Genomic DNA, 16,242 nt, shown 5'->3' with positions numbered 1-16,242 from the left:
TTGAGAGACAAATCAGTCCATACGCATAACAATAAGTCATCAGGAATCAGTGTAATACTATGCCCATTTAGCAGCACAATCGCAATAGATTCTTCCCTAAGGGCTATGGCCTGTCTAAATACAAGTTTTGGGTTCTAATAAGTAACAGGCATGGGTTTTATATTGTGGAGTATGCTTTAAATCCAATTAGAAAATGGTTGGTTATTCCTATGACATTTCTGCTACTATTGCAACATGTCTTGCCAACACTTTCCTTTATTGTAGCTTGTAGGGTTCATATCTGGGTAGGATTGATGGTAGTGTGTATAGAACCTTCCAGTACTGATAGCACATACTTGAGTCATAGAACATGGAAAAATCAAGCTGATACTGACCACGAAGCTTCATCTTTGCTCTTCCTTAAAGCAAGAACTATCCAAGAAGAAGCAATCTCCAGTCAGCAATTACAGCACTCTCCAAAACCATTTGTCAGTCTTGTGGATAGCCCCAGAACACTGAATACAGTGGGTCCAGGAACTGGTGCTAGCCCACATCGACAGCATCACCCATGAGCCACACAGTCCTTTTCCAAGACCACTCTTTCACTCCTTGGTGCTCTCATTTCCCTAGCCTGATTGTCCTCACCCCTCACATTTCACAGTATCAGGATGGCAGAGAGGCTGGCTTCAGGCTGCCCTTGCCTTCATCCTCATTCACTCTCCGTGTGACTTGTTTGAGCCAAGCTCTCCATAACACCTCCCAAAAGAGCCCAGGTAAGATGCCTAGTTTGTCTCTCTGCAACTCTGAATTCACATTTTGAACTCTAACAGAAAGGCTACTTGGGTTTCAGCATTGACCCAGCATTTTTAAGTTGCTGCCTGCGCTCTGTCGTACAGTTTCCTCATCTTGGTAACCTCCGAACTGCTCCTTGTGATTTGCGGCCCTCCTGATTTTTGGTCACTGCTATAGGTTATCCTAAAGTCTCCAGATGACCTTGTGACCTTGCTTGCCACATTCTTTGCTGGTGTCCTTCCTAGATGCCCTTTTAGGGGACTAGACTTCCCCCACCCACCTCAGCTGATGCAGCTCTTAGAAGATTTTTTAAAATAGTGATTCTATTCCTCCAGTGAGTAATTTGGATTCAGGACTGGATCAGGAGAACTGGCCTCTAGTTAGCTTTGGAGACAGGACAAGGAAGAGAGAAGGAGAGCATGTTTTCATGAAATAAACAAAAATATCAGTAATTTTACCTTTTAAAGAATTCTGTAAGTTAACTTACAGATAGTAATAGTGAGAGTGATAGTGAAGAGACAATTTTTATAAGGAAAGTCTATATATAAGAGAGTGACAGGACAACAGTCAGTCTTCATGGCATGCCCCCTCTTCCCTGTAAATATTGATGAGGACAGTATAGCATCAATAGGTCACTAAGGCCCAACCGCTAAGGTCCAAATCTGCCTCCACAGGGTTGGACATTATCCATGTCACGTTCTTCCTGTAATCAACCCACTTCCCTTCCTGGAGATCCATCTGTCTCCTCACGGAACTGAGTCTCCTTCCCACCTACACTGGTGTTCTACACGTAAGTGTTTCTGAAAGTGGTTCTTGGTAGCTTGGATGAAAATACAAACTAAGAAAATATTTGGCAATTAAAGTTTAAATCCAAGGCCATAACATTACTCAGGATGTTTAGAGCACGTCTCAGTGAGGACTTGACGTGATGAGGGAATAGTGTGGCTTATACCCTCAGATTCAACTGCATGGTACCTAGGGGACCAGTGTTAATTCAGCTACCTCCAGTGGGAATATGGCTGCTTTAAAAATCCGTTTAAATGATGAACTTGCAAAAAGCTGTTCAGGTTTTTCTCTAACAAGGTTGGACATTTTCCTTAGAGAGATTTCCATCTGCTTCCCCCACATACTTGTAAATAAAAAAGTATCCCAACATCTGGGTGCCAAATGCTCAGAACTTCTGGGTGCATCCCTGGGAAAGCTGATCTGTGAGCAGAGTGTGTGGTCAGAACCTCTGTTTAACAGAGTCTCATATGCAAAAACCCTTCTAGGGTAGTCACTTTCACTATTCAGGTCAGCACAAGGTCTGTTTGCAGTGACCCACTCCTGTCCAGAAAGGCTTACGCATCTTGCCCCAGTAAGGCTAGCCCAACATTCATCTAAAAACGAAGTCAATCTGCATGTGTGCATAAGTAATCTATGATACAAACCCTCATATGACGTGGTCTGATGCCTGAGGACTTGGGTCCTGAGACTGCTCAGCTCTACAACTGAACAATGAGGGCTCTGTTTACCCAGCCTCTGCCATCCTGTAGCAGTGCAGTTCTGATGTTCTAAAGACTCTAGAAAGTGGGACCTGATCCAGAAGGGCCTCAAGACAAATTTCTTTCCTTCAGCAGACTCTGGGGCCCATGTATGTCTGTACAAGGTGGAAAGAACATCAGCAGATATTCAAGTTAGGCCGCAGATTATGCTGCTGGATTGAATGAGTTCGTTATAAATATTATTTTTACTTATTATGTTCTTATAAACAGAAGGGAAATGGGTCTGATGTTTACTAAGGTTTACATATACATGTGGTATGGACACATATGCACATATAAGTCTGTATACTTGTGTGTGCATATACACACACATATCCATGCATAGATATGTAACACTGTGTGTGCATACATATGTGTGTGTGTGTGCATATCTGTGTGTATACATGCATGTGTATGTATACAGCTGCATATGAACACACATGTGGTGCAGGTTCATGTGTACCTACAACTGCTCACACGTACATGTATGTGTATGGACAATATGCCCTTGCACTACCTACAAAGGTAATTATTTTTCAGTCATTTTAAAAAGTTCAGAATGCTAGAGAGATGACTCAGTGGGTAAAGGTGTTTACCACCAAGGCTGATGATCTGAGTTCAAGCCCTGGGACCCACACAGTGGAGGAAGAGAACCAACACTCAGAAACTGTCCTCTGATTTCCACAAGCATGCCACATCACAGGCACACACACACAGTGTATGCGTATGCCCTTGCACACACAAAATAAATAAATAAAAGGTAACAAAAATTTGAAAAAGCAAACAGTATACATGGGTAACTTTCTTAGGTACAGTCAGCATTTAAGCCTATATATGTACAATTCATACAGGAAATAGTAAATGATGAAGTGTGATTTGTGATGGGGAGTGGAATTGTCCTGAGCCAATTGAAAATGATCCAGAGAAGAATTCCCTGAGAACTCCTAGTAAAAGAGCTTGGTGGGATGGATACTAGACATGGGGCAGGCTTCGGGGAAGAATGAGCAGGGTCGGTAAGATACCCAAGCTTGTCCTTTAGCTAAAGATGCTGTAAATGAAATCACTTAAAAATCAGATAGTTTTCTGCTCCCCTACATGCTTTTGTCCTGGGATGTTGAGAGAAGAGAAATAGAAAGGGGGGGGGCTGTCTCTATATGTATGATGTTTGTATATGTGTGTGTATGTGTGTGTCTGTGTCTGTGGGTTTGTATATGACATGGCTCAGGACAAGAGAACCAACTTTGGGTGTTAGTCCTCACTGTCCACCTTGTTTGAAGAAGGGGCATTGATTATTCACCACTGCATACCCTAGGCTAACTGGCCTATGAACTTCTAATAATACTTCCGTCTGTTTCCCATCTTCCATGACACAGGAAATAGAGATCATGTGCTACCATTCCTAGCTTTTTATACTTTTTATGTGGGTTCAGGAATCCAAATTTAGGTTGTCAGACTGGTACAATGAACACCTTACCACCTGAGCCTTTTACACATCCTTTCCTCAGAATATTATTATTATTATTATTATTATTATTATTATTATTATTATTAATTTTTTCACCTCTGCTGCAGTTGAGAACTGTCCACTTGGTTCTAACATGATGCTAGGGACACCAAGATAAGGTGCTCTCCAATGCCAGGTGGCCCACAAAGCGTGCTCTGGTTCATCTAAGTAGCAAAGACTCTGCTTTTCTGCATGGTTGCCTCTCACAGCTTACGTTTGTTCCTGTGGTGTGGCCAGTTTGCAGGTAATCTTCATTCTTTATTGGGCCACAGTCTTTGCTGTCTCTTGAGTAATTATTGTCCCTGGTCATGAATGCCTTGAGATCAACTCAGGCTCCTTTACTTATCAGATACTTATGACTTAACTATGTATGTATCCCAGTAATAAAATGAAAATTATATTAAAAACAGTTTACATTTGGGTATATCTTAAGTTTTGGCTATGTGTCAAGGGCCATTATTCCACATAATCTTTATAAATGCTATTCATTCTCCTTCTTGACCCTCAATCCTGTCAGTTTTGCCAATTCTTCTTCCAGTTGGAGACTTAGAGGTACACAGAGATCAAACAATTGCTTAAGGTCACTGGCTGGAGGAAAGCAGGCCTCTCTACTGATTCTGGATCCACAGTCTGTCCTCCTTCTGGATTATCAATGCCCGGAGTGGAGCAGAAACCCCTACATGTCACTGCTTAGTCTTTGCTCACGGCTAAAATGACCTAGTTTATTATGCCAGACAGTGAGTGTCCCAAAGTGCATCACAGAAAAGCCAGTCAGTTATATTTTCAATGAGATGAAAAAAAAATAGCAAAAGTTAAAAACAGCTGTTTGAATAGCTATAGTAATATCCAGATCAAAAAAGGAAAAAAATACACAGGAAGAAACATGCTTTTGTTTTTCTTTCAATAATCAAACTACCAATAGGACTTCTTTGTAAAAATTTTTATTTCATTTAACAAAAGCAGTTTTCCTGTTATTTGCAATGACACATGTCTTGAAGGGCCACTCTTCAGTGAAGTGACATATATATGTGGCCAAGCAGAAAGACAGACTGCAGAAATATGAGGCAGAGCCACGTGGTCTGATACTAGGAGGTGGCGTACCTTGGGAACTGGTAACAGGCTCCTTGTCGTTCTTTGAGACAAGTAGAACAGTTACCCAAAGCAGACAGCTAAGTAACAATTACGACAAGGACCAAGGAAAAGATGAGTGTTGGAGAGACAATTCTGTGAATCTGCATTTATTATCATGCAATTAGATTAAGTCTGAACTTCCCCTATAAACACTATCCCTTTCCTAGTCCTTTCCTTGACATCTCAGTGTCTCATGGTTGATAACTCTAATTGTGCCTCTCAGGCATCTTAAAAGCAGAGGAACATCAGAAGTGTCAGGGATCCCACCTCTATGCCTGATATGACTCACAGAGCTGAAAATTGTCCCCAGAAGAAGCTCTACCAATGTGGGAGGTTGTATTTTCCAGTAGTTTGTTCACCAGAAAAGAAAAAATAATTTCTCCCTGCCACACACATGGGTTGTCTTTGTTACATCTCAAGCACATTGCTGCCCTCATATGGTGCAGCTCATGTGCTCATGTCAGCTCACGTGAGTCTCCTTCCAGCAGCATGTGGAAGCCAGTCCTTGCTTATTGACAGCAGACTTGGTTGCTAACATGCTCGTAAGAATTGCACTACAGTTCCATAAATGCTGGGTCTGCTACCAGGCCATCTTGCAGAGTTGCTGTGGCTTACATCATGGCTTTAGTAGGGTTGACGACATTGGGTCAATGAGTGAATGAAGAAAGGACAGACACATAGACATACATACAGAAAAGCTGGGATTACGTGGGCATCACAGTATAGTGGACCAACAATGTCGTGGAAACTCAAGAGTGTTTATTTTATATATCTGAATTGAGGAGACAGACTTGTTTTCTCCATATTATTCAAACACATTGCTCTTACCTACCATTCCATAGCTTTACATACTGTAAAGCTTTATCTACTGTCAGGTACTCACTCTAGACACAAATCAAGCATCTGTCCAGCATCATTATGCTCAAATCACTTGCCCTTCCTTCCTTCCTGCTTCTTTTCTACTTCCTTCCCTTTTTCTCTTTCCTTTTTTCCTTTATTCATTCCTCTCTCCCACCTTTCATTTTCTTTATTGTCTGAGAACACATAATTAATTGGCTTTTGAAGATGCATTGGTATATTTGATGAAATGCCAGGGTTTGCTGAAAGGCCAATGCTCTATTTTCTATATATGGAATCTGCAGTTATCAATCCATCAAGCAAATTAAATCACACATTCACTGAGATGTTCCACAACATTTTGATAAAAATAATTTATTTGATTCTTCTAGGAAATAGATAGAAGATGGGAACTAACAACTTATGAGTCTCCCTCTAGCAGCCTCTGCCACATCCCTAATAGCCTCTGTCCTACCCCAGAAGCCCTTGTCCTGAAGGAATTGAAGAAGTCCTGGGTGAGTGAACATGTATTATTGACATGGGCATAGCTATATCAAAGGCTCTGTTGCCTCAGCCCCATGGCAGTGGCAAAGCCTTACCCTTAGTGAAGCTCAGAGAGACAACAAATCTTTCTTTGGAGGTCCGAATGAGAAGGAGTGACCAGTGTGTATGCATACTAGCAACTGCAGCTTCCTCCCTGATAATTTGAAGCTTGAGATTTCTTGCCTACACACACCTTCTACTGAGACAAGCTAACCCCTCTCCTTGTGCTGTACCCATAAGAGCATGTACCCCACTTCACCCCAGCTTTTCTGTATGTGTGTGTTTGTCATTTCTTCATTCCTTGCGGCCTCTCGTCAGGGTTCCAGATACAAGATGCACAGGTCGAGGCACTGGCCAGACCCAGAAGCTCTTGCTCCATTCCAGCATCCTCTTCCTTGTCCCCAACAGTACTTGACCCATCCCAACATCCCTGCACCATCTCTAGCAGCCCCTGACCTGTTCCCAGTAACCCTTGTCCCATCAGCACAAGCTTCTGCCTCAGTAGTTCATGGGCTTCTGTGAATATATATATATATATTTTTTTTCTGAAATATATATATATATATATATATATATATATATATATATATATTCTGTGAATATATATATATATCAATCATTGCCAGTGCCAATGCCAATCTGTCTTCGTGGCTATGAAACTTGGTGTTATGGTTTACATTGATTGTCAACTTGACAGAATCTAGAATCACTTTTAAGCCAAATTTTTTTTGGACAGATTTCTTAGGGGTTTTCTAGATTAGGTTAATTGATGTGAGTAGACCCACCCTAAATACAGGCAGCATAAGCCCGTGAGCTAGGGTCCCAGACTGCATAAAAAAGGATAAAGGTAGCTTAGCATGAGCATTCATTTCTTTGTAATGACTGACTGGGGATGTACTGTGAACTGGTATGTCTTGCTGTAGATGTCATGACTTCCCCAGCATGATGGACTGTATCCTCACACTATGAGCAAAAGTAATCCTTCCTTTCCCAAGTTGCTTCTTATCAAATATCTTGTCACAGCTACAAAGGAAAGTAACCAAGACATGTGGGTTACATTTTTTCTTATAGATTTCCTTATCCCCCTTTCTGATTACTCTATATACATGTGCCTCATGAGACTTTCAGAAATATTTTCTTTATTTGAAAATGCCATTTTTATCCTTGATTTCAAAAGACATTGTCATATATATGTATAAAGAGGCAAAAAAATCATTCCCCTTGCAAAAGATCTAGGCTTGTATAGTACTACACAATAAATAAAAGTCTGTGAGAAAGTCTGAGCCTCCTCCACTGGTTTCTTCCATTAAATGTTTGTAGGAACATCCTCCTCATAGATATCATATAATGAGCCAATAAAATATATTTGGAATATTGCTACAATCAAGTTGTAACTTTTGCTGTTATTTTTCTGTTTATATTAACTTGGGGTTCTAGTTTTATCACTTTTTCACCAATTTCCAAATTTTTTGGCTCAAAATGCTATATTTTCCACAAAGTGATCCTGAATGTCACTGAGTGAAAGCCAGATCTCTCTAATTGAAAGTGTCAGGACATGAAGTGCCCCACTGAGGTCAGAGTGTGCACCTCTGTTGTAATTATGCCCTATAATCTAACTTCCTGGAAAGGTTATGAGGCCCCTAGAGCTTGTTCACACTACTACTTTGTGTTTGTATTCCCCCTAGTACAGACCTTTGCACAAGAGTGTCCCCTAAACACACAGGTAATTAAATTAAATGTGGAGCTTGAAAGATATCGTTATCCATGCCCTCCAACAGGCCACATTTCCTTCCACAGTGGACCTGCTGCACAGTCTGCTTGAAAGGAAAAAATCATCTCATGGAGGCAATTTCTAAACTCCTGGTAGTTGTGTTGACACATTATGTGTTCTTTCTTTAATGTAGTACTGTCCCTTGTGGAGCCATCAATACAGCCCATAGGCTGGGGCTTCTTTGTGTGGCCTTCTGCAGACAGCTTAGTGCTTTTCCCACAATTTCTATAGCACAGCCACAATCAATATCTCCAAAGAAAGTCTTGAAATTAAACTTTTGTGATTTTTGTATTACAGAGGATGAAAGGTGTCCTGTTGCCTGCCAAAACTAAAGCAGGAGAACTGGCTAGAAAAGTGCATGAGCTTTCTTGCTATTATGAGGCACAGTTAGTGTGGCTCAGCATCCCTCTCAGTTCTAGCCCAATGCAGCTTCCTTGCGAAGGTGCAGACCAGCACTGGGATTCTCTTTACCTATGGCTAGTGCCCAACAAACATTTGGAAAATGAATGTATCCTTAGTACCCCCGCCGCCAGCAATAGCTAAATAAATGAGACAAGCCACTAACATGAGCATAGCATAGACATTGGAGAGAGAAGTTGTATTCTGTTCTGTTTGAGTGACACAAAGATCAGGACAACTTTCTCATTCTTTCCTGACTTGGGCTGGGAAGATGACCCTAACACCTATTTATTTTGTCCTCCTTTTGATATATGCATTTCTTTCTGTGTTCATTACATCGTCTGTTGATGTGCACCATTCTCATCTTTATGTTTTCATTTTTATAAGATAAATGTGATAATGCTAAAATAATAATAATAAAATTCAAAGTATTAAAATGGCTAGTCTGAGTCAATTTTGCTCTAAGGAATGACCACTTATCCACATTCCACACACTGCACTGTAGAAAAATTTCCAGCATGATTAGAATCAGGATACACTTTCAAGGTCTTGACTCTCTCCAGAATGCTCCAACTTTCCACTCCTCTGGAGCAGCTGAGAGGACCTGGACATAATATGATTGGATGGTAATAACGACCCCATCATATTAAAGAGCTGCTCCAAGAATTCCCTTGCAACTAGCTGCAAAGCCACATGGTTCTTCAAAATCAAGTTCTAGAAGCAATCTTTGGCCCAATCTGTAATGAACATCAGAAAAGGCAGGTGGCCTACATGTGCTCAGAAGTGAGGGTGGGTTGGGACCTTGAAAACAGAGGTTCCTAAAATCTGCTCAGATTGAGTTCCACAGGCTTCCCAGGAGATCAGGCAGCAGGTAGAACATATGCAAACACCCCAAACACAAGTGATTTCTCTATGTTGTCAGCTCTGTTGCCTTCATAAATTGTCACTAGCTTGTGTTCATAAGATAGTGTTAGGAAAAGTCTTTCCATTTAGTGGTGCTACTATCATAGTCAACAATAGTGAGGAGTTAGAGCCTCTAGGGATAAGCTGGCACATCAGAAGTTAGTATTTACTGAATATGTGTATATAATGAGGCTGAATCAGCAGGTCACTACAAGCACAGTGCAGATAAGATTAAATGTAGGATACTTTAGGAGTCCAACAATAAAATTATAGTTGAAATAATTCTTTATATTACCAAGAAGAGAAACATATGAAGCATCCCTATAGTTTTTCCTATTAGCAGAAGATGTTTTACACATCATTTTCAGTCCTTTTCTCTATAGCTGCTAAAAGGCAGAGAGTCAGTAGATAATTTATACTTGTCCATCTGGTATATGGAGCACATGGATGTGAGTGCTTCCAGGTATGCGGAGTTCTACATACATGTTAGGTACCATAGTAGTGTTTTCAAGAGATGAGAAGGAAGCAGATGCAGGAAACAGACACATGGAGTTTCAGTCACGGAGCTTGCTGCCTTGATAACAAAGGAGGGACTGAGGTCATAAGCTGCTGCCGCCAACTTCCACCCAACTCTGAACCTGATCTAGAGCCTGAGGTATCCTCCATGGGTGAAATTTCTGAGATGACATGCTATGTCTCTGCTTTGGGACAGGACTCCCCCAAGAACACTTCTGAAAAGTCAAGGAGCTTTTTGCAAGAATAGAAGAAGGACTTGAGCTCCAAGTTCCACAGTTTTCCTCTGGGATTCCACCTCACAATCTGAAACGTATCAACCCAGATCTCTTTGTTTCTTATGAGGAGATTATTTTTCCTTCATATTCCTGGTTCCTGGTGTAGATGAAGCAGCCTGAATCTTTTTTTGCATATATAATCAGTCTTTATTATGCTAAAAGCAATTTTTGAAGTTTATGATTTTTGCTAAGTCTGTAGCAGTTCAATGTGGGTAGCAAGGACATATGTATCTGAGCCCCATCTGTCATTTCCACTAGTGATGAAGCCAAATTTATAATTTAGCTCCCAAAGCCTAATAATCACCAAATGTTTCAACAGACCCCCTGGCCACTCCCCGAATAGCAGAGATATGTAAATGCAATTCAATGGAGATGAAGTGCTTCCACGTGGATATTATAATTTTTTTTTTAAAACAGTCCCATTTTAGTTCTGCAGCAAGATCTCTCTGACATGTTATATAATATACTCTCGCAAGGTCTTGAGCCTTTGTCAGACACATATACATGTGTCTGCAAATATGTGGGCACTGGCAGGCCAGAACGATAGAGCATACAAGGCAAGAGTTTCTCTCCAAGACACAGGAATATTTATAATGTCCTGGAGTTCCCAGGAGAAAGATCATCTGATGTAAATTATCCTAGGGAATAGTTGTGTTACCCTTATGTATTGTATTTGTTTTTTAAAGAATGAGTTGTAGGTTTTAATTTTAGATCAGTTCTATACTTACAGAAAATCACACAGACAGTACAGTGCTCTCATATACTTCTCTGGCCTCACAATTTAGTCTTCACTGTCATTAGCACCTTGTATTGGAAGCCCATCATAATGGGTAATGGCTCAAAATGGACACTGTTACTATACAAAGTCTATTATCTGTGTTAGAGATCACATCCCCTTGAGTCTTGACTGATGCACTATGTTGTATATCCACCATACAGTATGAGGCAGAATAGTTCCACTGCATAAAATTCCCCTTCATTAATTTCCCTTTTATAGAGTTACTTTACATAGTATGAGATTCATACCACACTGTTCTGTTTCTCTCTGAAGCACTGTCAACACTGGGAAGATCTCTAGACACTAAATCCATCTATTTTCATTTGAGAAAAATCTCTCTCATCTTCAATTTTAAAGGACAGTTTTACTAGGAGCATAATTCTCGACCAGTGCTTTTAATGACTTTTTCAATACTTTCTTGTTTCACTCTACCTGTGTGTCTTTGCAATAGAAGCTAGATGCAATTATTATCCTTGCCCTTCTGTAGGTTAAGGTCCATCTCAAGACACTTTCAAAATTTTCTATTTGTCTTTGGTTTTCTGAAGCTTGACTACGAATCTTATATGAAGAGTTTTGGGTTTATGTTATCTTGTTTTTGAGTTTCTAAAGCTGTGGCTTGGAAGCTATGGAAATGTCCTAAAGTCTATGAGTCCTTCCTCAGCCATGTGCAATATGCATACAAGCTACCCATGATAATCTCCATTTCTGTTACATCAACCTTAGTAGTTTCTCTTTTCAACTCTTCAATTGCTGTTGTTGAAGGCTGGGGAGGCCTTGGAGATAGAAAGAGTATGGTAAGACCTCTACCCAGTGTTTCTACATTTTTTACACCATGGAAGTTTCTACAAATAGGCTAAGATATTGAATTCACTCCTTTTATCTGTCTTTGCATGGTTTTTTCAGATGTGTCACAGTGTCAGATACATGATGGAGTAACAAGTTTTCCCATGCAGATGATTTGGAAATGCCCTGTAATGAAGCAGAGGGCAGTTAGTGCTCATCTCAGTCAGCCATGTGGGTCCCAGTTGATTTGAAGTGGTCTCGTGCACTGACTATTTGAGAAGTCACACGATGTCCTGCTGTAACATGGCTCTGTGGTTGCTACAGCCTTGAGCCCACATGTAGTCTGTTTGCCCCAGTATCCCTTCTGCCTGCCTAACTTACTTCACTCTCTGAGTTTCCATCTCGTTGCTTATATTACCATCTGTTCTTGAAAGTTGTTCACTTTCCCATTAGATCCCTTAGTAAACTAATCATAGTTGTTTTAAATTCCTGATCTAGTAATTCTTAAGCTTTTGTCAAATGATAGCACTTATATATAATAATGATAACAAAGTAACTGAAAATAAATTTTAAAAGAAGCTTACTTACAATAATTACAAAATAAAATAGATTTAGGATAAATTTAATTAAGATAATTTTGTACTAAAAAATTATAAAATGCTGGTAAATGAAATCAGCAGCATAGATAAATAGAAGGATATCCTGAACTCATGAGTTATAATAATTAATGTTGCCAAATATCTATACTATGCAAAATCCCTAACAAAATCTCCTTGTCATTCTTCATAACAATAGAAAAACTTCCTAAAATTGATATGCAATCACAAAAGATCCTACCAGCCAATGACCTTCACTGGTACCCCTGCTCCTTTCTCTGAGAGTATGCAGGAAGGTGCATAGGAGTAGTTGGGCTTTCCTTCTCCAAGAGATGAGGCTCCCTCTCAACTAATGAAGCTGCACAGTCTTCAGGGCTGCCATCTTCCGTCCTTACTTCCTCCGTTCTGCATCAGAGAACCTGGTAGAGTTCTTGATTGGTCCCAGAGGATTTCTGTCTCCTAATTCATCCAATCTCAGTCTGTAGCAATTAGTCCACCACTCTGACCATGTTCCTATTATGCTGGCATTGGAAACTTTTGCTCCTTTGCACAGTGACTATCTGCCCTTTCCCATCCATCTTTCCAGTTTCTAGGGTGGCAGTTGACCTGTACATAGTCTTGGTTTCCTGAAATGCCCGTGGAAAGTTTTGAATTCAATTTGTCATCTTCTTCTTGTAAATTTCAGCTGTCTATGATGACAGCTGTGTTTGCTGGACCAGAAGCTGGGAGCATCCTCCCTTCTTTGTGGCTTATGTCTCCAAGGGCACACATTCAGTCTCACCAGTCCCAGGTTCTGAAAGAAATAACATAAATACTTAATCTGTTGTGATCTTCTTTGCTTTGCAATAACTGATTCTACAGACATTATTCTCTAAACATGTTCATGATGCTGAAGATCTGAACCATCTTCATGCAACTGCCCTGAGTTTGGGATTTTTTCTCCTTAAACATTTGTCAATCTTAATATTGCCAAAACATATGGAAGCATTTTAAAATTCATAGTTACAATTTCTTTGTCTGAGATAATAAGTAATGTTTGAGGCTGGGTGAACACATTTGGAATCATTCCTCCTATATCTCTGCATTCAGAGTCTCCCCAGAGCACTGTGATGACAGAAGAACACAAAAATGAGCACCTTCTAAAAAAAGAGGCATTTCACTTTTGTTTCATAAAAAAAACCCAAATGCTTATTAGGAAAATGATGGCTTGGTTGGGGGAGTGCAAAAAAAAAAAAAAAAAAAGGAAAATGTTTAAGTTCACATAATGGTTTAATCACTAAGGAAAGCACACCAATTCATTATAAGTATAGAAAGTATGTCTTATTGCCAGGATTGCATATACATACTGGACATGCACAAGCCAGTCAGCCTGTGGCCTTCAGAGACTCATAGACCACCCCGCACCACACACACACACACACACACACACACACACACACACACACGGAGAGTAGCACAGAGTGCTTCTAGTCACCTGGTGACTGAGGTTTCTGATTTTCCAATATAATGAGCAGCCTGATCAATCATGTTTACTCTGCAGGCAAAAGAAGCTTTGTGTGGTTAGAGAGGGTCATTCCAGAACTGTGATTAAAAAGGTAGGAAGCTGAACAATGACATATGATTGGAGAGCCTTGGAGCCCTTTTGTCCTCTGCCCCACTGCAAAGCCCAGAGATATGGCTGAAAACTGATTGGTATCATGGCAGGGCAAGGGCAAGCAGGAGTCTTGTATACTTCCTCCTCCTTGACGGAGCATAGAGAAGAGTCTTCTCTGTGTATAGAAAAGAGTCTCCAAGAGCTATGGCACTGGGGACATCATGTCTATACTTGATTTCATACTATGGTACTAGAGAGGGAAATGCCAAACAAAGTCAATGGCACAAAGGACATCATGGAAAAACTTGTACCCACACAAGGTTTGTCTGCATCATTGTTCACAACTTAAATTACATATTCAAAGCAGGGTTTATCCCCACCTAGCACAGGTCTGAGCACAGTATAGCAGTGGTTGATGAATCCAAGAAATAACTCATTACCAATTTGAGTGAGAAGTGTTACCTGACATGTCACTTGGCACACCTGGAGGATGACAAGTGGGTGCTTCTTACTTTCATCCTGCTTGAGGACAATCTTATAGGTGGCTGTGCTGACTCAGGTCCGCGTGCTATTCATGCAGCTAACACCCGGCCTTGGTGTCTTCCTTGAAGCTTCACTCAGCTCATTCTAAAGCTGGTTTGACAGAACTTGGATTTCTTCTCTTTATATGTGAAATATTAATAGATTCCAGAAAACATTTAAGAAATTTGAAAAATTAAAAATAAAGTGGTAATTTAGTTTGCAGTCTTTAAATGTCCTTTAAAATCTTTGCTTACATTCAAGCATTTCACTTGTATAATGGATATAGCAAAATCTCTAGTCACACAATTCCTCCAGAATTCAAAACATAACTACTGCACAGTTTTTTCTAAATTTCCCTTTGCTATTTTTTCCAGCTGGCTCCGCAGTGATATCACAGCTATTAGTGGACAATCAGCTCACGGTTAGCTCTGTGAATGGCGCTCACACAGACACATCTGCTGCTCTGACTTGTGCAGCTCCTTGGCTCCATCCTGGCTCAGAAGCTCAGTCACAGGATTCTAAATAGGAGCTGAACCAACTGGGACTTCCTGCGTCAAGCGACTTTGTTTGGAATTGTTTTGCTTCTGCAACGCCCCCTTAATCAAGTAATGCTATGGGTATTTTGGGTGTGTGAGCATGTGGCTGTGAATAGATGCTAAAATCTTCCAGCTTTCAAAGATTCTTGTGTTTCTTTGTGAATGTCTGTATGACAGTCTCCTAGCATATTTGAAAGGAATCATTTGGTTTATGGAGGCAGAAAAGGGTTGCTTGGAATAGAAGGTGTCCACTCAGCCTTCCACCCAGTGAGAACTTTGACCCAGCACCGAAGACCATGGACTGAGCCATTTTTATGAATTAGGTATTCTATGTGATATATCTTCAGTTATTACAGTACTTTAAATTTGCAACTTCTTGTGTCAAGTATTTACTTTTCCTTTTTCTGTTGTTTAATACATGACCTCACTATGCAGCCCAGGCTGTCTTTAAACTCTTGATTCTTGGTTCTTAGCTTCCCAATTAATTTCTGGATTGCAAGCATGTGCCATCATGTCTGGCTAAATCCACCCCACCTCCATCTTTCACACACATGCACAAAGGCACCAATTTGAAAAATTATATTGAAAAACCATATTGAAAAATGCTAATTAAATCAAAGGTGAATGTTTCTGAGTCCCTCTTCTGTCTGGAGTGGGGCTAGTACTACCCTGCCCCATCATGGTTTTGGGCCTCTGTGCTGAAAGCTTGAGATGCCAGCTTGTTTTTGTGAAAGAAGGTACTCTTCTTATGCTTTACCACTAACTGCTGTTTACAAAAAATTAGGAGGAATTAACTTGTGAACTTGTCAGTTCTAGCTTTAAAAAATTCCTAAAAACGCTATCACTGCACTGTTAGTACACTGAAACAAAAGCCTCATCCAAAAGATTGGTGTTACCTGAGTGGATCAACCAAATGATACTTTACAAACAGATTCATTCTTGAAACAAATAAAAGGAAGATCTGGTAGTGCTCGAGATATCTGATGGCCAGCAGTATGCGTGACCTGTAGAACTCAAAACTAGCCACAGAAGTGTTCTATTCTCACTGCCTCAGTCAGGAGGAATGGATCTCTCTTGATTCCTAATCAAGATGCATAATCCATCCATCACTTTCTGTCATAGTTTTTCAGTTTGCTACACACATATAAATAAAATTAAATCTGTGTCAGTTGTTAACATGTAGAATTCATGGGAAGAGCCAAATCACTAGACTAAGAGTAGATTTGGGGAGCCGAGACTGAAACAGCACCCCAGTCCACC

The 16,242-nt window shown here is 40.3% G+C and overlaps 1 long non-coding RNA gene across 2 annotated transcripts in view; it reads left to right on the top strand.

Annotated features, from left to right (window-relative positions):
- The window catches only part of LOC131897656 (uncharacterized), an 84,330-nt gene that overhangs the window by 37,991 nt on the left and 30,097 nt on the right, over positions 1–16,242 (top strand). For both annotated transcript variants that reach the window (XR_009375758.1, XR_009375759.1), the window contains one exon: positions 6,159–6,281. This is a non-coding gene — a long non-coding RNA (uncharacterized LOC131897656). The remainder of the gene's footprint in view (positions 1–6,158; positions 6,282–16,242) is intronic.

The sequence above is a fragment of the Peromyscus eremicus genome, chromosome 22, assembly GCF_949786415.1.
Source record: "Peromyscus eremicus chromosome 22, PerEre_H2_v1, whole genome shotgun sequence".
Taxonomy (NCBI): Eukaryota; Metazoa; Chordata; class Mammalia; order Rodentia; family Cricetidae; genus Peromyscus; species Peromyscus eremicus.
Note: the sequence above shows the minus strand (reverse complement) of the source record. Positions and strands in the feature narration are given on the sequence as shown.